Source organism: Periplaneta americana, chromosome 7 (genome assembly GCF_040183065.1).
Source record: "Periplaneta americana isolate PAMFEO1 chromosome 7, P.americana_PAMFEO1_priV1, whole genome shotgun sequence".
In the NCBI taxonomy this organism is placed as follows: domain Eukaryota; kingdom Metazoa; phylum Arthropoda; class Insecta; order Blattodea; family Blattidae; genus Periplaneta; species Periplaneta americana.
The window spans coordinates 65,185,012-65,212,178 of record NC_091123.1 but is presented as its reverse complement, the minus strand read 5'-3'; the positions used below and the strand labels follow the sequence as shown (position 1 = coordinate 65,212,178).

General features: G+C 34.4%; 1 long non-coding RNA gene across 1 annotated transcript in view; it reads left to right on the top strand.

Annotated features, from left to right (window-relative positions):
- The window catches only part of LOC138703167 (uncharacterized), a 37,246-nt gene extending 13,322 nt beyond the window's left edge, over positions 1–23,924 (top strand). The window contains exon 3 of the long non-coding RNA XR_011332987.1: positions 5,117–23,924. This is a non-coding gene — a long non-coding RNA (uncharacterized lncRNA). The remainder of the gene's footprint in view (positions 1–5,116) is intronic.
- The last annotated feature ends 3,243 nt before the right edge of the window (positions 23,925–27,167 follow it).

Below are 27,167 nucleotides of genomic sequence, written 5' to 3'. Positions count from 1 at the left end.
TATAAACTATCCTGATTTTACACTGATTGAAAAAAGTCTGTAAGTTTTGTTTGCCAGACGAAATGACTCATTCATTTCATTCATTCATTTATTTTATTCCATATATCTTACATGAGCAATGAAGCTTTAAGATGTGGAACAAGTCAAAATTTTACAATATTACAATTACAATTTTTACAAATTTTTGTAGTTTTACAATTTAGTAATTTTCTACAATTTTTACAATTTTGTGCAATTTTTTACAATATTTTGGCGAGATGTAGTGAGATGAGGTGAGATCCAAGGATTCGCCAAAATATTACTCGGCATTTGCCTTTTGATTTGGGGAAAACCTCGGAAAAACCCAACCAGGTAATCAAATCAAAGGGGGGGTAATCTAATCAAAGGGGTTGATGCCAAGGACTCGCCATACACCATCCGGCTTCAGTCCTACGGCTGTGGAAAACCTCGGAAGAAACCAAAGACCAAAGTGGGATCCAACCCAAGCCCGAACGCAGCTCTGGATCAGCAACTGCATATGTTCTCTGCGTATTGTTTATGTGCTGGTGCTGCACGTTATACTGCAGAAATGCTCTATGCAGTATTATCTTTTACATTGATTTTTTTTTAAGATTGATTTCCACTAAATGTATTGAACATTTTGTTTTTTTTTTTTTTATTGGGGAACATACTTTCACCATGTTAAATACGAATTTGCAGTAAATCAGATTCCGCTATTTCGGCCTTTTACTGTATTTCGCAATACAGAAGGGCGTTTTTTGGGATTATAGGAAGAAGTATAAAGAATTGATTAAATGGCGATCTTACTCGTGTTAATTATGTAAGCATGTGCGGCTTACAGCTGTTTCGGTGATACTTGACACCATCCTCAGAGTATTCTGTGTCTCGGCGCCATCTCATCTTCGCTGCCTGTTGTGTAGATGCGTTCGTGTGGTGAAGAGTTGTGTCAAATAGTGTGTGTGTTCTGAAATTGATCTGTGTTTTGAGAATTTGATTAGGGTGTGTTTTAGTGTATCTGTATATTTCATATTGTTCTAGTGTGTTGAGTTTTTGGTTTTTGGGTTGTATGTGTAGGATTTCCATGTCTGTATTTATGTTATTGTATGTGTGGTTAGAATTGGTTATGTGTTCGGCATATGTAGATGTATTGTGCCCTCTGGTTATTGCATTAATGTGTTCTTTGTATCAAGTTTGGAAAGATCTGCCTGTCTGTCCAATGTAGAAACTGTCGCAACTATTGCATGTGAGTTTGTATACGCCTGTGTGGTTGTATTTATTTGTTTGTGTGTTGAGATGTCTTTGTAGTGTGTTTTCTGTTCTGTATGCTATGTTGTGTTTCTGTTTTCTGAATGAGGATGCGATCTTGTGTGTGTTTTTGTTTTCGTATGTTAGTGTGATGTATTTCTTGTGTTTGTGTTGTGTTTTTGTGTTTGTTGAGTTTTTGTTTTGTCTTCCTTATGATGTTGTCTATTATGTTTGGGTTGTAACCATTTTCTTGTGCTATGTATTTGATTGTGTTCACTTCTTCATTGTAGTGTTGCTGGCTCATGGGTATGTTGAGTAATCTGTGTACCATTGTCCTGAATGCAGCATGTTTGTGTTGTGTGCGGTGATTAGATGTGTTGTGTATGTGTGTGGTGGTGGTTTTGAAGATGTGTTTGTTGTCAGCTTTTGTTATGGTGATGTCTAGGAAATTTATGGAGTTATTGTTTTCAAGTTCCAGTGTGTATTGGAGTTTTGGGTGTATTTTGTTTATATTTTGGTGTAGTTTGTGTATTTGTCGTTTGTTTCCTTTGTATAGTATGAGTATATCGTCTACGTATCTGTGCCAGTATATTATGTTGTCTGCATATTTGTTGTGTTCATTGTTGAGTATGTATGTTTGTTCTATGTTATGTAAAAATATCTCTGCTAGTATGCTAGATATGGGTGATCCCATTGGCAATCCTTCTGTTTGGGTGTAGTATTTGTTGTTGTGTGTGAAATAGTTTTGCTTACATAATTAACACGAGTAAGATCGCCATTTAATCAATTATTTATATTCAAGTATTAAAAGTAGTGTACGAAAGATTCAACATGAAGTATAAAGAAATGGTACGCCAAATTAGCAAAATGAGAACATTTCGCATTATTAAATCTCGCGAATTTCACTGGACTTCTACTCATCCATTAGACCTATAATAATGCGATGAAAAAAGGTGTCTCATTTTCACGTTCATATTGCTTCAGATACACTCTTCCTATCTCCAGACGCTGCCACATGTGTATTGCAGTTACATTAGACACTGTGGAATCCAGTGGGCTCAAGACTTTCCGCATTTTCAGCTTCTTCACTAAAAGTGTATGAACAGACTCTGTGCAACACCAACTTCCTCCTTAGAAAGTTCCACACACGTCCAGTATCTGTTGTCTTACAATAAACTTCCTTTATGAAAGACTTCAATATTCCCCTGGTTTGACTTCTCTGCAGGCTTCTTGTAATGCACTAAAGTAATGAATTACAGTTGCCCCCCCCCCCCCCCCGTTGCAACTTGGGATTTTAATATAGCTGATGTTCCAAGTCAATGTATTCACAAAATATTATTTGGAGAATTTCAGTATGGCTGATCTATACAGCAGTGATTGCTTTGTTGTTTGTGTGTGTGTGTGTGTGTGTGTGCGCGCGCGCGCGTGTGCGTGTGCGTGCGTGTGCGTGCGTGCGCGCGTGCGCTGTGTGTGTGCGAATGTCCTAGTAGGCCAACATTTTAGTTTTCTTAAGTGTGAAGTTTCTGTTTTATGCTGATTGCATGTTTTCCCCGTGCAACTCGGATTTTGATGAAGCTGATGTTCCAAGTCAATGAGTACACAAAATATTAAAAGGTAAAAGGTAAAGGTATCCCCATAACATGCCATGAAGGCACTTGGGGGGTGCATGGAGGTAGAGCCCCATGCTTTCCGTGACCTCGGCACTAAAATGATGTGGTGTGGTCGGCACCATGCTCTGACCGCCTTTTACCCCCGGGAAAGACCCGGTACTCAATTTTATAGGAGGCTGAGTGAACCTCGGGGCCGTTCTGAAAGTTTGGCAACGAGAAAAAATCCTGTCACCACCTGGGATCGAACCCCGTACCTTTCAGTCTGTAGCCACCTGCTCTACCAACTGAGCTACTCAGCCGCCACACAAAATATTATTTAGAGAATTCAGTATGATATATTCGATGTATACAATATTAGTTGCTCTATCATACGTCGTGTCCTAAAAGTCATGGTGGGGTCCAATATATTTTTCATAATTTTACTCAACCTCTTCGTCCTATGCTTCTGTCTGTATACGAAATTTTAAGTTGTATGATATAGCATGCAAATAGCATTTAACGTCGTTTTTATACTCATTGTACCTCGCTAATATATTTTCTATTCTCCTTTGATTAGTAATACGAGGGCTGGAAAGAAATAAGTGGCAACACTGTTTTATCCCCACGCAGGGAGTTTTGTTCGAGCTGCTGTAGAGGGTGGGTGGAGCTATACAACTCGGGTGGTGGCACTAGTGTAGGTGCTGCAGTGGTAGGAGTGGCATGTGTTGAATGCAGGTTGTCAAATCACACAGCCTGAAATGGGACGTTTTCCAAGTTAGAACAATGTACCTGGATAAAGATCGAAGTGGCCCATGGAAAAAACGCCAGGGAATGTCACACTGGACTATGTGAAGCGTGCGGGAATGAGGCATTGGGGTTTGCAGCTTTTTGTACAGGATGTGATAGTGTGCATCAGGAACCAGGTGGAGGTCGACATAGTGTCGAAAACCGAGTCATTGAATTGATTCAATCTTTGCTGCATGTGGACAGGAGGTGGACTTCCAGGGAATTGGCTAACGAGGTAGGAACAACCCACACTACCATGTTGAATGTGTTGCACAATGCCCTTGGTTACCAAAAATTTCATCCCAGTGGGTACTGCACCACTTACAGACGTTCAAAAATGGCACAGATACGCCCTCAGCGGTGATCATTTGGCATGTTACGGACGGGAAGGTCGCACGTTCCTGGACAGGATCATCGCATTTGACGAAACATGGGCACGCTTTTATGAGCCAGAATCTAAAGCACCAATCAAATGAATGGCGCCACTCATCATCTCCCCGATCCAAGAAGCTGCGTCAGGAACCGGGGAATGTGAAGGGGAGGAACTGCATGCCGTATAATGATAACACATACGTCGTATGCCACTATCAGCATCACCTTCATATTCCCCGGTTCCTGTCCTGCAGTAGCCTATATATTGACTACACCCCAACTCTGGTTAGTAGCAACAGGCATCTATAATGAACACCGATCAAAATATCCCTCATTTCTCGTGAAAAACAACAACTGAATAGACTACAGTAGACTATAGTGGACTTTATGTTATCAGCAAACAGCTGGATACATTAAGAAGATTGATTGATTGATTGATTGATTGATTGATTGATTGATTGATAGATTGATTGATATAGTGTACATGCTGGAAAGTGAGGATATATTATATTGCAAATGTAACTGAGAGTTGTGGTTACTATTCATAGCGAAAAATAATAAACGCACATCCAATTTGAATTTCAATAATGCATTCTTCTTTATACAAGCAGTTAAATTTAAGCAGTTTCATAGTATAATAGCGTAATACTGGCATTACAATATAATTATTCAGCTACACACTTTCCTTTTACTCTCGCCATGACATGTGACAGCGAACAATGCTATACCAAAACAATATCCGACTTTCACAAGGTGTTCAAGAACAAACTTCAGAAAAGATTTACCAACAAGTGTTTTAAAAACAAATTCCATTGTAAAATGAAAAAGAAAAAGGGAAGAGAAAGAGAAAGATAAAATGCCACCCCCCTGGAATTTTCCGCAACTGCCTAGGTTGCTGGCACTGATTGCAATACAGTGCATTGAAAAATGTTAGAATTTTTGTTCTTGGACATTCAGCAGTGGACATTTTCTGGACTGGACATGTTTGTCCTTGGACATTTTTGCACTTGCACATCTTTTCCTCTGGACCTCCTTCCCCCCTTTTCCTTTTGGAATGGACATTTTCACCTAGAAACAGTTGTGTATACAGATGACAAAAGTACATTCATTTGTTTTCTTTTCAGGAAACACAAGGCTGCCCACTATGTCGTAAAAGTGCCGCCATCTGATGCTCAACCAAAACGACTTCGTTTGTTTCCTAAACTAGCTCAAGTCATATGAAACTAGTTAGTGGCCCAAATTGTGCAGTAAAGGAGATTAAGACGAGATTCAACAGGGAACTGATATTAACGCATAAATGATTGCTTACAGGTCGTGGTAGACCTTGGCATGGGGTAAGAGGCTTCAATAATAATTAATTGGACGGCTGATATTAATTAAATGAGAGAATTTAGACTGCTAAATCATTGCTAAATAGATCACACACAGCAAGAGAAAAGTGTTGTTAGAGTGATATGTAATTAAAAATCGAGAAGGACATGTTTGCAGAGTTGAAATCTAGGAAGATAATTTAAATGAAAAGAATATTGATAAAGAAGTCGTTTTGTTCCCCGTATGGTCTAGTTAAATTTGATTGCCTTAGGCTAGTTATAGAAGACAGATAAGAGATGTAATGAACTAATGAGTTAGCAATGACAATTCCAATGGGTGTAATAATTATTTCTTTTCGTAGATTAGAACTAGTATTATAATATGCACATATTCGTTATTTGGTTTACTTTAAAATGTTTTAATTGTATTCTATTTAACGTTACCGGAAATTTTTTTAATATTCAGTTTCTTTTTTTTTTACATACAGCTTTGATTGATTTATGTGAGATGTAATTGTTATATCTCAGTTACGATAACAATAATTTATTGCAGGGACTGATCGACATACCAGTAATTGACTGTGCATAAATCGTCATCTCGTTTCTTTCTTTATTTTATTATTTATTTATAAGTTAAATGCGGCTTTCATTATTGTCAATTAAAAGTAATTGTGTAACAGATTGTGTGGCGGCCATTTACCTCATTATATATTATATATATACATACACACAACTAAATTAACTCATTGTACTGTCCATGTTACCGCAATTTTATTTTGTTATAACATAATCTGCATTATAAATGGAAAAGTGTTAAACACATTTGAGGGTAAATACCAATATATAGAAGCAGAAAAACCAGCAGGCTTGATTATTAAGATATCTGACTGCTTATTCTGCTTCACCCAAGTAATAGAGAAAAAAACTACACCAAAAATACTGTATGTGGACTTGAACAAAGCATGTGATGATGTGCTGCTAAAATTTGGGGACTTATTTGAGAGAGTATTGACCTCGTTAAAGTATTGAAGAACCTTTGTGAAAAAATCTGAGTAAAGCTTACAGTTTGAAAGAGAAGTTCAAATGATTTTGGAATCACAAAGAGGCTTCATTAAAATTATTGTATATCACCTTATTTAATATCTATTTATAGCGAGCTTTAAATAGGCCTATCTTAAAAAAAATGCAAAAGCTTTGGTATTCTCGTTAATGATAATAAATTTCTTTGTTCATGTTTTGTGGATTACCAATTAGTATTAATTCAGACAATGATAGTTTAGCGTATACTATATCTTATATTGTGCAAGTCATTAGAGAATTAAGCCCAGAAGTTAACTTGAAGAAACACACAAAGTGGAATATTAGATGAGGTAACTAAGGAAGTATTCGATTGAGAATAGCTTTGTTCTTTGCAATTATAGGCCGTTCCTTATCTCGTGAAACCTATCTGTGCGTGAGGGGAACAAAAAAGTGGACTACGCTTCCACTTGTAGCTAGCTAGCGCACTTACTCCCACCATAAGGTTTTTACTATCAGCTATGGTGCATGCGTGCATTTGGTTTCACGAGACAACGAATGACCTATAATATATTATGAATCCGAAATATAGATAAATAAAGTAAAGTAAATAAAGAAAGAACCAGTATTGTAGGTTATGAATAATGATTAGTATTAACATAAACTACAGAGTTTCAATATCGAGTTCCCCTATTCTCCTGAAAATTTCGTGTAGGAAACTTCACACACAGTTCCCGGTACTTAGGCAATTAGACTGGTACTGTTCTTATGATATGATTCTTGATACTCAGGCAATCATTTGTTTTAATTCAGTCGAGTTATATTTTAAAACAAAAGTACAGTGTGGTATAGTGCATGTTAATTACGTTATTAATGAATACGTTTACTGAGTATTGATCAAATCAACAGTGTAGATTTAAATTTGTGATAAAATTGTCTTGTGCAAACGTCCCAAGCAAGTCAATTATAGCGATATTTTATTATAAGTTCGGTGTTTGACAAGAATACAAATAGGAGAAAGACAGTTTTAACAGACGAGAAATTGGGCGAAATTGAGACAGCGTTAGAAAGGAGTTCAGGAAATCTCTCGATATTGTCTAGAAGCATAATATGCAGTTTGACGTGAATCCGCACATACAGCAACAACTTCAAGGAAATTGTGACTATAAGATTTCAGTGGTTCAGAGATTGAATAATCCTGATAACAATGCTACAATTCATTTTTGTAATTGGTTTCTTCAGTCTGTATATGATGGGTTATGTTAATTCTCAAAACAATCATTATTGGAGTTTGGAAACACTTCATCACAGAGCTCTGATTGCATGACATTCATAATGTTCTTCATAACATTACACAAGAAGAAATGGATCTAGTATTGAACAATTTATTGACACTTGCCTACGAGCAGATAGACATCATATCGAACATTTGTTGGAATGTAAGGTGAGATTGAACACTGTAATAACATTTAATTACATTCTCAGTCATGTAGTTTAGTCACAGCATTGAATAGCAGTCCTGTTATGGCAGACAAAGGGCTACCAACAGGCAAAGAAACAGCTGATATGTGTTGGAGGCACTCGACTTTATAAACCCTGTAATAAAGAATTGTTGATGAAGTAAAATATATCAGCCACAGAGTCTGGAGATGAGTTATAGGAATATTAAAAGTGGAAAAATGAAGAATTATTATAATTTATCAAACTAAACAGCTTATAGTTCGGCCACATGCAAAGAATGGATGAGAACTAATTACCAAAGGAAAATTCAGTCTGGACACTACGAAGAAAAAGTAGCTAAACAAAGACTCTGGAAGACATAGAATGAAGAGGTTGATAAAAAATAAATTAAAAGCAATATGCTAGAAGTTTTATAGATGACTAGAGAACATTGGAGTAGAAAATTAAAAGATGTGGAATGTTACGAAACTCGTATGTACTTTGTCTAGATATTATAATTATAGATTCATGCATGCTATGCATATGTAGTATTATGAAATGCAACTGGTGTAATGACTGTTCAGATTGAATGAATTACGTAGTGATGTACAATTTATTTTATTTCTACATTTTTTATTTTAAAGATTAATTATGACTCTTAGCTATCAGATATGTTTTTTTCTGTTTGAAGTACAGTATAACCTCATTAATGTGCTCGTCAAGGAACTATGGCCTCAAGAGTAATAAGTACTATAAACAAACAATTTAGATATCACTTCATAGGAAACATTTTATTGTGCATTAGTTCCAGTGCAAAATGCAAGTAAGAGCTCATTATATATGGATAAAATCTTTGATTGTTGTTTGTCGTGTGTTTGCATTAGTCTACTATTATGAATGATAACATTTTCTATGAGGTTCAAGGAACTACAGATAACTTCACTTGATACACCACTAATATATTTTTGAAGAACATTACTGCTCCGAGGGCTTAGTTTGGTGTGGGAATACTTTCCTCTGCAAATTTAATTTCCTCATTACTGTCTTCATCTTAGGGGTGGTGGCAGCATGATCCACAACCATGTCGTCAACACTGCAGATTTCTGAGGTCACTAGACCTTTTTCAACTAACACATTTTGACTTCCCTCAACTTCTCCTGTACAAGAGCGCAATCCTTAACATCCATTATGAAAGGGGCATTCATTTCACAGATTGTTATGCCATTTTGCACTGCAAACTTACTGCACACTCCAAAGAATTCAAAGAATGACTAAATTTTACAGAATTGACGAAATATATTGATAGGGAGACTTTTGAGCATTAAAATCTTTTATACCAAGGAAAGTACTGGTAAGTGCAACGTCCGACAATGCCCTTCGGAAGGTTTTCTAGGTAGACAGTGAAATTTCTCTCTTGTGCTCGTGGTGCAGTGACCCCCTTAGTATAGTCATAGCAACATATTTTTTTTCACCATGCTTTTAAAACATTACAAGTTTCGCGATTTATATGGAATTTTTACTCATTTCCGATCCGAAAAAAATGCTAAAAGCAGGATTTGGAAGTGTTACAAGAGGGTAAAATTATGCAGGATTATGTATTACCAGTAAATGTCCAGGGACCATATAGAAAGAGTATAACGGGCAAGATAGTGTTATAAGCGGAAGCATATTTAAAGGGTTAGGTACACCTTAAAACTTAAAAAAAGATCGATTTTTCAAAATATTTTTTGTTTAATGCACAAATTATTACAGTACAGTTTACTGAAAAAAAATATATCAATATCTGCAATAGTTTTTGAGTTATAATTTAACAGGCAGGATGCTGCAACCTTAGTCCCTCCTGATAATGGACAACATCACTCCCACTCCAATAAATGTTAATATCTTTTTGGAGGCAATATTTCTCATATCAGCTGATGAGCAAGAGTTTGGAGATTAAATTTCTCATACCGGTAGCGATCTTGTTTTTAAATATAAGGACGTGATTTTTGGTTTCAAGAAATTATAGTCTATAGAAAAATGTTTAACGCTCATTTTCCGTAAATTACATTTGTGCGAGATCGTGCATATTTGCTTGGTTTCCGCACAAAACCAATCCGCGGAAAGTCTAAAATTCCACATTCAGTATTCCCAACATAACACACATAACAATTTCCCTCTTCTTACCGCTTAAGTGACATATTGATTTTACTGCTTTAGGCTTTTAACATATTATTTTTAGAGACGTTCAGTATAGTAATAATTATAAATTGGAAACTTACCACTGCAATTTCACCTAAATTGCACTGTTAATTATTGTTTGTAAATATTTGCAAAAATTAACTAAACTCTACAACTCCACTAAAGTTACTGCATTCGTGATGCAAGTAACATTAAGGAAGCCGTGAAAAAATCAACAAGATTCCATAGACTGGGGGAAAAAAAAGACAGACGTATATCACGGCCTGCAGGAGTATAGTAAACACAGAAAACATTTTAAAGCAACAATGTTGAAGATAGATATTTTTGTTTTGCAAATTTGCCGTCATTGAACAGAAACCAAGATGGGGATTTCATTGCAAGTAATTAGAAATTCCTCTTTCAGGTATGTAATAAACGATCTTCGCACACTACGTTTCGCTTTTTCAAACTTCTCCTCGAACATGAAAACTTCAACATACCGCTCTTGTAACGCATATTACTATTTCAAGAACCTTTTCCCTGATAACTCAAAAACTACCCAACATTCTGTGATGAAATTTTTTGTGTGTATTTATGCATGTCATAGCTATTAAATGCTGCAAAATAACTTTTCTATCTTGGATAGATTTGCTGATAAAAAAAAAATTCATTTTAAAAAAATGGTCAAATATACACAAAATAAAAAAAATATTATTTATTAAGGAATGTAGTTGAACGAGCATGATATTGTAAACATGAGTTTCAGCAATAAAATAAAATAGAGAGAACATAAAAATGTTGAAAAGTGTATGAGTTATGAGGGAAAAGCTTCATCACTGCACAGTGAACTGTCACCATTTTGAATTTTGAAAAAAATATAGCATATAAATAACTTTTTAAATTGTAAAAATATTTTTTCATGTAACAGAAGGACACTGTTTTACACCTACTAATTTTAATTATTATATAAGTTACAGTAATGGAGCAAAAAATTGTTGAATATTTCCAAAATTTTTCTGCTTTAAGCTATACCTAACCCTTAACAAGGTTTTACTGTACAAGTATTGAAAAGTCTGTAAATTGAAAATGAGCTATTTATTGTAGGATAAAATACAGTAAAAGATTTTTATTTGAAACATTAAATTTCTAAACTGAAGGCATTAGTGTTCTGTTTGTGTGAACAGCCAAGCTGCAGTTTGTGGAATGATTTAATACGTATTCCAATGTGAAAATGGCTGGCTTATATTCTCGTTAGAGCTGTGTGCAAAGTTCATTATTTGTATTTTAACCATTCTCAATTGTACTAGAATCTCTAACAAGTAATGATAACAGTATATGGCAGTACATGAAGTAAGCCTTAGTGAAAGGTTTATGTCACTCAGAAGTATAATTTTCAGTGATTACCATTCTAGTCATTGGAGCCAAGATTTGAGCATTCAAGCCAAGCTGAATATGATGGATTTTAAAGAGTTATAAAGTCCTTAACAAGGCTTTCACCAAGAGGAAAGTAAAACTGTGGATCCAGTGTCATAGATATATGGCACATGAAACAGACTCTGATAGAAGGCACTATGCAAAATATGCCAGTCATTTCTTATCCATGTCGAATTTGACACTGAATAAGCTCTGTAGATGAAAGGGTCATTAAATAAAAATACGACTACTAAAACGTATACTTTTAACATTAAATAACTGCATAAACAATAATACAAAGTGTTACATTTCATGATGTGCATGATGAGTTTATGAAGCTCACAGACTTGTTTACAGCAAAGCATTAATCAAAACAGTAATGGAAGACAGGTACTGAGTATGATCAAAAATAATTCCTCCAGGAAGAAAGTAAATCTGTGGCTGCCATGTCGTACATTTGTGGCATGTAAAAGATCTGTTTTTAAAGAGGGCTCCAGGAAAAATTTCTTCTTCTTCTTATTTGATATTACAGCCCAAATGGGCCTTAACCTACTCTATGGCTCTCTTCCATCCTTCTCTATCCATCGCCAATTCCTTATTCCTAATCTATTCACATCCACTCGTACACAGTTCCACCATCTTGTTCTCGGTCTTCCTCTTAATCTGGTTCCATCTGGGTTGTTATTGAAGACAATCTTCACTTTTCTTGTAGTTTCCATCCTTCTAACGTGTCCCAACCATCTCAATCTTTGACATCTTATGTGCGTCGCCAAATCCGATTCCTTATACAGTTCATTTATCTCATTATTATATCTGGTTCTCCATCCATCCACTGTTTCAATTGCTCCGAAAATCCTTCTTAAGATTTTCCTCTCAAATACTGCTAGTTGTTTGCATGTATTTTTATTTAGGACCCATGTTTCTGTACCATATGTTATAATGGGTCTTATTGGGGTTTTGTAAATCTTTATTTTGATTTCTCTAGATATTATTTTATTTTTAACAATTGGTAAAAGTGAATAATATGCCCTGTTAGCCAGAATTATTCTTCTTTGTATGTCGTTCCTTAGGTCATTATTTGCTGGCAATATTGATCCGAGATATGTAAGTTCTTTTACTTTTTCAAACTTGTATGTTCCCATTTTAACTTCCTTCACTTGATCATTTTGTCTTTTAGTGATTGACATAAATTTAGATTTCTTTGTATTTATTTTAAATCCCAACTTTTGAGTTTCATAATCCAACGCTATCAAGGCTTCTTCAACATCTTGTATCCTTCTTCCGGTGATGACCACATCATCCGCATAGCCTAAAATCTGTTGTGTCTTATTAAAAATGGTTCCATTAATTTGCACTTCTGATTTTATTATTGCAATGTGTAGGGCTATATTAAACAAGAGAGGGGCCAGCCCATCTCCTTGCCTGGTTCCTTTCTCCAATTTAAAATTTTCAGTTGTGATCTTTCCTAATTTCACTGTTGCCTTTGGTTCAGATGACACAATTCTGCATACATTTTTCAGTCCAGGAAAAATTTATTGGCCATTTATCATTAAGTTTAGACATAACTGAAAGGGTTATTAAATAGATAGAAATACTACTGCTACTCAGAAGTATACATACATAAATATAAGGTTTAAATAAGTTCATAAACAATAATACATAGTATTACAAATTTGACTTCAAAATGTACATGGGCCTAATGAGTTTATGAAGTTCGGGTTTATTGTTTTTTACTGCTTGTACAGCCATGAAGTAGAGAAATGACAGTAACAGAGGGCAAGTACTAAGCATGAATGAAAGTAATTCATGTTCTTCCTGCAACTAATAAAGAGCAGTTTGTGTTACTTAAACTTGACTATGTGAAAAAAATTATATTATACAATTTGTATATAAGCATTCAGCTGTAATTACAAAAGTAAAAGCAAGACAATTTAAAATGAAGGATAGATCTTATGATGAGAGCTGCATCAGAAAGGAAAATTATGAAAGTTACAAAAATAAAAACTACTGGGAAGACAGTGTATGAGATATTTAGACTGTATAGGGAAAAATGAGCATACAGTAGACATTATTGGTTAGGAAAGTTAAGTTTGAGTAGAGTAATCTGGCACAATATTGTTTGTTCTGCAGCAAAATGTCTTTATGGCTTCCTTGTGAAGATATAGGCCGTTCATTACCTCGTAGAACCTACTTGTACTACGCTCCCACTTACAGCTAGCTAGATCACTTATCTCCATCACCAGCTTCTTACTATGAGTTATGGTGGCGCATATATCTATTTGGTTTTCAAGAGATAACGAATGACCTATTCATTCATTCATTTAGTGTTCTGCCCAACGGCAGATCTTTCGCTGCAAACGCAGCTTTCTCCAATCTTTCCTATTTTCTGCCTTCCTCTTTGTTTCCTCATATGACCCATATATCTTACTGTTGTTTATCATCTGATATCTTCTTCTGCCCCGAACTCTTCTCAACCAGCAACCCAACCAATTCCTTTTCCTCTTCATGATCAGTTTCAGCATCATTCTTTCTTCACCCATTCTTTCCAACACAGCTTCATTTCTTATTCTGTCTGTCCACTTCACACATTTCATTCTTCTCCATATCCACATTTCAAATGCTTTTATTCACTTCTCTTCACTTCATTGTAATGTCCATGTTTCTGTTCCATACAATGCCCCACTAAATACAAAGCACTTCACTAGTCTCTTCTTCGTTTCTTTTTCCAAAGCTCCGCAGAAGATGCTCCTTTTTCTGTTAAAAGCTTCCTTGGCTGTTGCTACCCTCCTTTTGACTTCCCGGCAGCAGCTCATGTTACTGCTTATAATACACACCAAGTATTTGAAGCTGTCCACTTGCTCTACTGCCTCATTAAAATTCGCAAGTTTATATTCTGTATTTTTCTTCCTATGACCATGCTCTTCGTCTTGAACCACCTATAATAATTATAATAATACAAAATTCATACTGAGTATTATTCTGTTTAAAATCTGCAATGGTAAAGATACGATATTTAATAAAACTCCTTAAGAAAATATCAAAATTAAGCTAGGTGGTGAGTGCCTCCTCTACAACATGACTAACTTCTGCTCCATAGTATACAGGAGCTGACATTATTACAATAAATTAACCATTTTTGTATGTTTACAACAATCTACTAGATAAATATTGTTGAAGATGGTTCCTAATTTTGAAACAGTAACTGTGTAAGATGTTCAGTCTGGCAAGGTCAGCTGAGAAATGACATCTGTTCGCCCATCCAGACAATGGCAATAATTTTCTGCATTTTTTATGATCAGGTGTGACATATATGTAAATATTTATTCAATAATAAACAGTTTTGAGTACTCCACTCCTTATTTGTTGAACTCCAAGAATGTGACTACAGACAGCCGCAGAGTGAAAGCCTGCACAATGAAAATAGAGCGTAATGGTTTAGAACAAGTATTATTATATTTTTAAATGTCTTAAGTTGTAAAAAGAAAATTGAGAAAGATATAACGTGAATCTGGCAAAATTGCAAATGGAAACTATTTATAAAAGATCATAAATAAACCAAAGAAGGAAGCAAGGATAAAATTCTACAAAGCAATGGCTGTGCCTGTACTTCTATGTTGAAGCAAAACATGAATACTCCCAAAGAAAATCCGGGGTAAAGTATAAATTTTTAGCAATGAATTGTCTGAGAACAAACAATTGTACAAAGTTATTAAAAATATGTACCGTACAGGAAATTTTTGCATACAGTACAGTAACAATGCACACATCTTGTAGATAAAATGAAGGAACTAAGAGTGTCTGCATTAGCACATCAGGAATCTACTGTTATAGAAAAACTAAGAAAGAATAAAGATTTGCTATGAATTTGTACAGGCAATTTCATATAAACTCTGAAGTGAAGAAGAAGAAAAATAAATTATATGACATACTTGCCATAATAACAGTTTGTCTTTATCATCGAACATTTTTTATAATACCAAAAAATGCAATAATAATAATAATTGTATTGTATGAATGTTGGTGTTGTTTGTAATATAGGTCAAAGAAGAGATGACATTTAATTGTGATGTAGGTATCGTAGAAAGGAAGCTTTCCTAGATGACTGTGCATCATATTATGAGAGGATAGTCAAAAAATTATGTTTATATATTTCATAACTTCAGAATTAAATAGAAGAAATTTTGTTAGGATTATGTTACAGCAGCTTTAACTTCTTTTAGATCTGAAGCCAGTTTCCATTTGATATACTTAGAGAATTTATGTAAAATAACTTCTAATACCACAATAAATAGTGTGCTCTGACTTTTACTAGTGATATACTTTTGTAGAAATTGTTGTCATTTACTTGTTTAGATATAGATGTAACGACTCTCTCTAATACTTGGGTAGCTTGTAGTTTATAACTTTTAGACTAACACACAGTTTATACCTTTTTGGAAGAGTGTCTTCTTTTACAGAATGGTAGATGTATTTGTTACAAGCACTTTATTATTGTGAATATGATATGTGAAGATACAAAAATTTGTTGTTACACAAATTAGTAATTTATTGTAGTTACAAAAAATTATGAAGTGAATGGAGAAAATTATATATAGTATTATAGTAAGTATAAGGGCCCAATATGAATACTGTCAATACACCAGTTTAATGACCTTGCTGGGGAAGTGGAGGATTGTTGCCACATGAATTTTAAGAACTATCTATCAGTGGTGGTTGGAATGAAATTACAGTTTACAGTAGAACCTCTATTATCCGTGGTAATAAGGGGGTGCGCTGAACGGTTAATCGAAAAAATCGGATAATCCGTACAATGAAATACTTTCGTAAATTAAGGGGACACTCAACTATATTTTGGAATTTTTTTCCTATTTGACCAATCTTTTTCAAATTTGGAGAAAAAGTTTAATATACACATGGAAAGTAACATGCAAAATCTCAGCTCATTAGATCCAATACTTTTCAAAATAAAAAATATTTCAATTTTTAATCAATAATTAATTGAAATATCACTTTTAATTATCATTTTTAATTTTTTGGCTTTGTGCATTTGACTGTGACTTCTCAATGAATAGGGGAAGAATTCTGCGTATTGATTTAGTTCTGTCACGTAAATTAGTGTAGAAATTTAATTTTTCATTTCTATGACACTTTTTCTGCAATTTTTAAGTTGAGTGTCCCCTTAAGTGAATAATACACTTTGGTAAATTCCTCTATAGCCTTGTCTTTGACATGTTAGGTAGTGGATCACAAGTGCACTAATTTAAGTCTCATTGTCAACGACGGGTTTTGAAGGGCAAGAAAACTCCTTGTAATGGCTGCCTGTGGAAAGTGAAGGTCTGGTGTTGTACATTTACATACTTTATACACTCCAAACTCGTATTCTGTTGCAAGATGAGCCACAGTTTCTCTTTCCCCTAACCACTCAATCATTTACACAATTTTTTCCCCCAATACTTAGCACAACAAGATTTCTTTTGAACCTGTAGAAGACATTTTATACAGAAGTTATACAGTACGACACTTCTAACAGTAGACCATACTGTGTAAGGGAAAATGGTTGTAATAACATTCTCTAGAAGAAATAACTTGCTAATACAATGTGCAGTACTTTATATATTTCTTCAGAAAAAAAAAAAAGGCGAGAGAAAGACAGACAGATAATCCACCAATCGGTTAATAGGGTGACGAATAGTCGGGGTTCTACTGTATTGGGAGAATACTTTTCTGTAGTCTATGTATTGTACTGAAGTTTATGGTGAGGTGATTTTTCAACAAGTAGATAGTATAAATGCAGAAATTCTATTTACAACCACATAAAAATTGTCAACCACATCCCATGCAGTGTCAGAGAGCTCTGTGTGGGCAGTAGTCACGAATTTAGCACTTGTGCTAAACCTTCGAACATCCACCTCTTCCAGTAGCATTCTGTATGCTGCGGAAAACAAATTGAAACAACTTATCATAGTTAAGATGCTAAACTGATTTTAAACTCTATGAATGAAATTATTGAATTGTGGATATGGTTTGAAATATAATGCATTTGTATGAAGTAATTTTCATATTGTGTGATGTTGAAGTAAGATATTGAAGAATTATTGGTGTAGTATGTATGTTACTACGAATCACTTCATACAAATGCATCCAGAGAATATCGTTAAACAATAAAGAAGATGGCGTAAGATTTAAAAAGAAATAATCTTAATGTCCAAAATAGTATTTAGTATTATTTAGTATTTATTTATTTAACCTGGTAGAGATAAGGCTGTCTGGCCTTCTCTGCCCCTCTACCAGGAGATTCCAACTACAATATGAACAATAAAATTACAATTAGTATTAAATTTACAATTACAATTACAATAAAATCAAAGTACGAAAAGATTACCTGAATAATTAAAGCTAGATAATTTATCATAGAGAAACAAAGAATATTTTATATTTACTGGAAGATTGACATTTATTACACATTTTTGCAACGACGCTACCACGATAAAGATGTTCAAATGAATTAGCATTCTTCATAATAATACATATATGAAATCAAACAAGACATGTTGAAATCTGGGCCCTTGTAGTTGCTATCTATAGCGGGAGTTAATGACAGACTTTTTCTTTTATTAATATACTGATACTTTTATTCACATATCTTAAATTAACAACACAGTGAAAAAAAAATCAAATATCTATGCAAAAAACAAATGACTGTATTTCTGAAGTGAACTAATGTTTTTTTTTTTTTATTCAACATTTAAAACTTTTCTTAAATTAACATACATATAATACTACCACAGTCTAGTATATACAGTCACGAAGCTTGAGTTGATGTGTGTACTAGGAACAAGAGACTGTGCTGGGACTGTTTCACATTGTATGTGATGAGGCGATAGTAGCGATCCTAGTGGTTAGCAACTATCTATGGATGCATATTCCCTATGTATTGAGGTTCGTGACTGTATATACTAGACTGTGATACCACCAACAAAAATCTCAGAATCAAATTGAAAACTTCCTATGATGTTTTTATATATCTTATTTGTGAAATTTCAGTACAGAATCAAAACTACAGTAAATAATAATAATAATAATAATAATAATAATAATAATAATAATAATAATACATAATTGTTTCGTAACATTTACGAACTTCCAAGACTATTTTGTTTAGTATAAAATATATTTGTCTTTCTGTAATTTATTAATACAGTACTATTATTCACCCAAAATTCAGTTACTACACTAATATAATGCCACATCTTCAACCTCCTTTGTATGAATCCTGGAGTGACAAGTTGTATGTAATATATCTACAGGAAGCGTGAAAAACCGGGTAAGTCTCCAAAAGTAAATTTTAAAGGAGGAAGAAAACAAAGTTCACAAGACTCTCCTAAATCGTGTAATTAATTTGGGGAATTGAAATCCTGCATAAATATGTATTCACATACGGGCTCTCAAAAGGAAATGTTTACAGTTATCTATCACTGAAGATTCTTGGCTTAAAGTGACTTACCCGGTTTTTCTCGTCTATTGTTAAATTCTTACAGGGACTTACATATTTATGTACAAATTAAAAAAAAAATCATTATTTACATATATACATAAACATTATTATTTCACTACTTTTCAAAATATTGAATAATACAGTATAAGAACTTTGGCATAATACAATAATGTCTCATAAGACATTTACAAAACCTTTTGTTATTACACATGTTATTACAGATGTTACGCATCTGCATCCAGTTCCTCCAAATCCGGGTCAATATTGGATATGTTGTCAACTTTCAAGTTCTTGTAGAAGTCATGGAAGACATTGTCGATTAGTGGTAAAAGTTCCAAGATGTCCTTCTTTTCAGCACTGACAGAAACAGGACCCTCATGAATCATAGGCAGTGATGTGGGTAATGTACTTTTGCCACGTCTACGGATAGATAGTTCTCGGAAAGATTCTTCCACGGAGAGAGAACTCTTGAAAAATATTTTCGCTGTCTCTCGAGTGTATTTCAGCCAGTGAGTGCTGGTCCACAGAAATTTATTACCTTCTGTATCAACTTTCTTCATTAGGTAGGGCCCACTTGTTTTCGTCAAGGAATTGAAGTCTAGAAAATGTTGTCCCTCCATCACAAATACTTTGAATGGCTTCTTACGTTTGCAAGACCTCACGAGCTGATACCAATCATTTGGATGGTTTATTTTCATCCCTGTCCTCTTATTTTCTCTCTCAATAGCTGCATGGTCTGCATCGCACTCCATATGAGTATGCCCACTCACCAAAATCTTGTGGTGAATTTCACGATTGTTAGGCCTCTTGTCAATAACAAAAGAAAACATAGTTGCTGTTTTTGTTCTGTCCCCCGCAAGAGTCAGAATAAAATGTGATCTCTTCTACATGATCTGGCAACTGCAAAATAAACTGATAGAGACAGGAACCTATTTGATTAGCCCCTCTTCCAGACGTGGTTTCATTCCACATAAAACATGTAGCTTCGTTGGTGACTAGATTATGGACTGTCAGATTGAATGTCCATAATTGCCTTTTATAAAAGGAAACTGATGTTATAAGGTAAGGTGTCGGTAGGCACTGCTGCAAATCAAAGGGTAACACAGCTTTTCTGTCATCTTTCTGAGTCACTTCCTTATCATGTCTCTTGGCTTCATATGACTCCTCCGCAGCCTTGTAGTGGGTATCTCGTTCTTGTGTTGCAGAGTCCCTAGTTTCTCCTGCAAAGTGTTGATCTTCATTTTCAGTACATCACATTTGTGACAAGTGTCTTGTTTAGGTTTTTTGAATTCTAGATCAAGTTCATGGAATCATCTAGAATAAATTTTCAGTGAAACAGGATTTTTAGTACAGTCTTTGTACAAATCATACATTTTTTATATATTAAGATCGGAGGGACAAAAACCGCTTAGAATTTCTATTTCGGCAATAATGACTCTCACAGCTAGGGAAGGAGAGAATATGACTTTCTGCAGACTGTAAATCTTCCATTTTTGTTTTGTTTGCAGGAGCAAACTTTCCTCTGCCATCAGGCGCAATAATTCCAGAAAACGATTCCTTCTTCTTACTAGTTACCCGTTCAGTGAAACCGGTTGTTTCCCCAAATGTCCTGCGAAAGCATTCCCTGCAGATGGCCTGATTATTGCCTTGAATTATAATTTCATATTTACAAACTATTTCCCTTAACTTGGCATTGTCTTCAACCACACGATGAGTCTTTGGTTTACTAATTGTTATCTATGAGGAAATATATCTCACCCTGTTATCATGATTACCAATAGCCCAATATTCCTCAAAACACTTTTGGCGATCTTCTTCCATAAACTTTTCCAGACACTTCATTCGGCATGGTTTAAGGGGAAGCATTTCCCTTGCTTTCACTTCCTTCCCTTTTTCTGAAACATAGGATTTTCCTTTATTCCTCAATTCCTTGTTAATTTTTCTGTCCTTCATAGTCCTTTTCTTCTGAACAGCAGCATTTGGCTCAGAATTTTCGGACTGCTGGTCCTGATCGTTGTTGAATACATTCGTGTCTTCAGAATTTTCTTCCTCCTCACTCTCAGCCATTGCGGTGTAAAATTGATTGTTTGCTATGTCTTCATCAGGGTGGTAGTCTGGATCTTTTACACTATCATCGGAATCGAAATCTACAAGCTTAGTACACTCATTTACATCTGGTCCAAATATGTTTAGTTGATCTTCACTGCATGATTTTTGTGCAGGAGCCAGTGGAAATGTACCTAAAAATAAGGGTCCTAAAGTTGTAACGCACAGTCCTCCACATGTTTACTTTCATATCAGCTCATGATTTCAATGTTTTTTACAGCAATGATAGAATGAATGTCGAACATACACCTGATAATTTGTAACTATTTTTTGCTTTATTCGGATTTTAAGTTATGTTTTGTCTTTTAAATGTCTTTATGCTTACAAGTTGCCCATGAGCCGCATATTGAACAACAGTCGATTAAAGCGGAGTTTCCAACTTTTTGAGTGTCACGGACACCTTAACATTCATACTCGAATTCGGTTCATTTTAAAATGCTTAACTTATAGCCGGAAGCATTTTTGGTGAACTCTGTAACAGAGTGGTGCATAACAAATAAATATTCCAAGACGCTGAGAAAAGCAATAGAAAAAGTTAAAGTTAGGCTTAATAATTAAAATACTTTTGAAAATACATCTTGGCTTGGGAATCGCTTTTGAATCTATCACGGACTCCTGGTGTCCGTGAGACACAGATTGGGTACCGCTGAATTAAAGTACCAAGAAAGTAGCATATGAGATAAATACTGTGTCAAGCTGTCAACATTGTTAGAAACAATATCACTTACCATTACCACTGTGATCAGCAATTTCCTGAGGATAAGTTATCTTCCTTCTCTTAGCATCTTCAAAACAACTGTTATCACTGTGAGTATTTTTTAAACTTAGATTAACAAGAAGACGTGCCGATGTGACATTGTGTAAGTCGAACCACAGTTCACTTTGCTATTGTGTGACATTAAACCATACTGTACGATAAATGTTCAACTCACAGCTCATTCACAAGGCAGTTATGATTTGGCGGGCTTGTGATTGTTGTGGGTACAGAAATATCTTGGTTCGCGCCTGTCTGCTACTAAAACAAGACAAAAGTAATGCCTGAAACTTAATTCCGATCCATATTGTTGACGTTCTCTTTCCGAATATGGTTGTTCTTATTGTTTCTATTATTGATTCCCTTTTCCTTATTGAAAACTGATAAGCAAAATGTTTGGTAACTCGACACGGAAGAAATTATGCGGACGTGAAGAAGAGAAGAAATCAACTTACCGCACTGCTCCTTTCTTGATACGAAACTGTAAGGTCTATAATAACTAAGTAATTCGACTTACCCGGTTTTTCAGGCAACCAAAATGAAGACTTGACAAACGAATAGTGATGTAATTAGACTTACATGCTTTTGCTCGTTCGTACTTAGCAGGTGAATAACGAGCTTAGTCGACTTACCAACAATTTTGCATCAATTTCTGTTCTACCCGTTATTTCACCATGCTGTAGCATCTATACTAATTGGTATTAGACTTCCCCGGTTTTTCACGTTATAAAACTCGGCACTGGGAATCGATACATGCTAATAACTCATATTTCACAAAAAGTGGACTTACCCGGTTTTTCACGCTTCCTGTAGATATAACCTTGGAGTTCACATACCTAGTTTACGAAGGCATAGTGTTAGCTTTTTTCTGTTTTTATTGCCCCCGTGCAGGGTATGTATTAAGATTTCTGATGAGGAGGGGGGATAATCCTGGCAATATTTAGTTATCAATTCTCTTTTCTTTGTAGTTCATCATTTTTATATGTAATATCGTAGTATTATATTCCGGGTATTATTGGGAGAAAGAGTACAGGAATACCAGTCATCTTATAGTTTAGTGAAAGGAGCAGATGTAGTGCAGCTTGAAGGTTTCACATTTTCCTTAGTTTCTAAGAAAAATTTCCATTGATGGTAATTAAACGTAACATATAACTGCCTCCTTTTAAAACCTTCACCATTTCCTGCCCCCAACTTATAATCTCGTATCTGTGATAATTCTAAAAATTAGTAATGAAATTGCTGTTGAATTAAGTAAATATTGTCTTAATTGTAATATACGATTTAGCAAACCTTTCAGAAAATATATTTTTACAAATTTATAATTCAAGAAATTTTATGCTGCAGTGTTACTGAATTATTATTCATAATTTATAATGCTGAAGGTAAAATTTCCCTTAAAATGGCATAACTGCAAGGAAGACATAATTTCAACTGAAAATTTCAGATTATAATATTTTATTTACACTATGTAAATGTGGCATTATATTGGAGAGTACTGTAGGCTTATATACTGTGTTACTAATTAAGAAGGAATTCTTCGAAACTTAATTAATTACTTTCATTGACTATACAAACACTTAACAAAAGAAATCAGTGTCCAGAAAGTTGAGTTGAGTACTGGTATTTGTTTCTTTCCCGCTTCATTATTTGTTTTCTCTTACTCTCTTAATTTGCAATCCATCTTTATCTCATGGTCAGACCATTTTCTATAGTTCGTGATAAACAATAGTAGCAAAAAAGTATTATATTATGGCAGGATGAATTCTAAAGTTTTCTCTCTTTTTTTCAAATTGTATGAAATATTTTATTTATGGCTGTGGTATTACTTCTGCATAGCATTGGCTGTATGAAATCTTTGGTGCTGCTTTTTTTTTTTTAATATAAGAACTGATTTGTTTGAATGGTATAACAGGAACAAGAAAGAGTTGAATTGTTTTGTTTTAAAAGACATCAACTCAGGTGCAGCTATGCTGTGAATTGTTACCTGATCTTTGCTTTATTATTGTATGAAATCTTTCGTCCTGGTGGGTTTTTAATATTGTTTGTATATTAAAGTTTTCCCACCATGTAATCATATCAGTCCACTACTGATAAACTGAAGATGTTGCTGTGTTATTGGAACAATATTGTATACCTATTGACTGAGTTACGAAGTGCACTTTATTAGGCGTAACTATTATAATTTTACAGATTTTCAATGTTCCTTATTGTTAATAAAACAACTGCATTGGATACAAGATTTGTTGTTTCTTTTAGAGGAGATGAGGTAAAAATTAGCTTATTTTCATTACTTTTGTAATGAGACTGAGTTACCGTGAAATAACCACCATCACAGGGTAAAGACAATGCTTGCTGACATCCTAAGACAACAAGGATTAGAAGTCCATTGTATCTCGGAAGATGATTCAACAAGACGAGATAGAAAAAAGAACATAGGAACAATATTAGACCCCGACTATCAGATTTGAAAGAGATGTACAACAGCCAAAACTTACTGATGATGAAAAAAGAATCATCTATGAACTTTGCAGTCCTTATTTTAGCAATCAGTATAACATCATGGCTAATCGTTGCTCAGTACACGGACTTCTTTTTGGAGTTCGTGGTACCATTTCCAAATACACCTATAACCTTTTAAAATCAAAGAGATTCACATTTTACAACGTTAAGAAAATCCTTAGAGAAATTCTAAAGGACTCAATTCAAAATTTGCAGTTTCATCTCATATTTCAAGTAATATGATTCACTTTAATTTTCTTTTGAAATTTATTGTATATATTTTCATTGTTTCATTCTAAACGTTTATATATGTATTTGTTTTTTGGATCCTTGTGGTCACTCTTATTGAAGGACAGATGGTTTTATTTTATAAATCCGATATATATATATATGTTGACTTACGTACAGTTGCCATATTTGCCGATAAATAAGACGCACCCCTTTTTGTACACATTTTTAGGAAAAATCTTTATCACTGAATATTATAACGAATTAATAGTATTTCAAATAGAGTAAAACTTAATTGATATGTTTTTATGGTGATCTGAAGAAAAAACGCATGTGAGAAAAACATATATCGGTAACTGAAATAGTTTTGAAGTCTATATATGGAGAGACCAAGCTAAATCAATTCAGTGAAATCATCACAAGAGAAAATTAGAAATTCACAGTTAAGCCATTTTTGGGTCTATAATACAGTACTCAAATTTAACACACATTTTTGAAGAATGTAAAATTATTCGTAGGAAATCTTAACTGCATAGAGGCAAAGTTGGCTGATATATTACATTTCAGACTCAAATCGAGAGAATTTTAAGACATTGATTTACCTTGTTCTACCAGTGGGATCTTCATTTAATAACATACGATTATTGTACAAAAAGTTAGTTATTTTGGACTGCTTGCTCCTAAAAAATAAATCATAGTCTCAAATTATGATAATTGTTCCATACTTTGTTCAGTTAAATCAGGAATTAAGAAATACAGAATTCGAATCTTGGAAAGTAATGCCTGGAAGAGGCAGAAGTGTAGAATTGTACAGCCAAATACCTAAAGCCAATGCCTGGATTTTTAATAAGTCTGGACTATCTACATCTGAATGGGTAACCTGCCTTAAAATGAATGCCAATTTAGCAGCAGTTAGATGAGTACCTGGTCGCTCTTTGGACGGATCCCGGTGCAGACATGGATGCCTGGAGACTGAAACCCTTGGCTCCATCCAAGGTCAGTGTAACAGAGGTTTACTCCTCCAAAATGCCAGACATCATCATGTTCGATCCTTAATTGCAACTGCTTTGAAAAAAAAAGTCTTGGACAGTAGAAGAAGAAGTATTTTGCCTTGCTACTAATGGCTCCTCTAGACATATTGACATCATAGCGTATTCCCAGATAATTGATCCTACCATGAGGATTGAAACGGGGAGTAGCCAGCCGGAGGATGTCAATCAAGAAAAGATCAACATTTATCTGCCAACAGTTGATTACTTCAAAGCAAAATACCAGCTTGAAAATATTGAGGTGATTGGTCTTCTTATTGGAGCTCGTGGTATGATTCCCAAGCTCTTTGAAAGCTTCAAGAAGACTTTGAACTACCACTGACACTTACTACTGACATCATAACTTCAGTTTTGAACTGCTCTTGCCAAATTCTGAGTCGTCATATTCACTCTGTTTAATTTCTCTTTCTAAACTTTATAATTCATATATGTTTATTTTAATTTTCTGTCAACAAATTCATGTAAACATTTAATATTTTAAAATTCATGTAGGAGAGTATACTGAGTCTTTCTGGGCTACCTCCAGTGGGAGGCAGTTAACAATTAAATTCCCCCCCCCCCACTGTTTCTGTTGCAATAACAGCGTTATTAAAGGTCACAAAATTAGTGGAGGAAAGCATGGGGAGCTTCGAATATCTACGAATTTCAAAGTGGCGAGTAACTTAACAATGAACACAAGATGACTGTCCATATAGCTATGCCATACACAATCTAAAACTTACTCTTACTACATGCCATATGCCAAGGCATTATGCGATATGGATGTACAGATACGGATCACATTTACTTTTCATGCCACAGCTGCAACAGGAAAACAACATGAGCATAGTGCTGCAGCAGAATGGCATGTCATCTCGCAATAGTGTCAAACTGATGTGGGCGAAACTCCCTTCCTCCTCGAATTCATTTACACATTACTGAAAAGTAAATAGCAACAGTTCCCATGTTTCAGGGTTTTTATTTAATATTCTTCCAAATGGATCATCCTGTGCACATGAAGTTTTATTTTCCAAATTGTATAATAAAAGCACATTTTATTTTATTTTGCATGTTTAAGATCATATCTTGAGCAGTTTTGTCACTTTATCAATATTTGTCACTTCTCCAAATCCTTATGAGGAACAGTTTAACAAAAAATAGTATTATAATGTAGATATGTTTTAAACTTAAAGCAACATTCTGTTTAACATATTGCTTGTTACTTATTCATCAACAACAATGTAATTTAACTTACTGAAGATTCTGATCGTTTCTAAGTAGATGGTATATATAAAAGAAGTTGATTATAGCTTCGACAATCCTTCATTTATTTCGACCAAGGTCAGTGTAACAGAGGTTTACTCCTCTGAAATGCCAGACACCATCATGTTCGATCCTTAATTGCAACTGCTTTAAGAAAAAAGTCTTGGATAGTAGAAGAGGAAGTTTTTTCCATTGCTACTAATGGCTCCTCTAGACATATTGACATCACAGTGTATTCCCAGACTACCAAGAAATGATATATAATTGATCCTACCATAAGGATTGAAACAGGGAGAAATAATATCGCCATTATTCCTGCAATAACTCCTATGTGACATATTTATCAATTTTCAGATTTTTGCTCTATTAAATAACTTAAATAGTGATACAGCAAATAATAAAATCTCTTATAGTAATTATATTTCTTTGTTTCGAAAATGTAAGAATTCACAGTCTCCTATG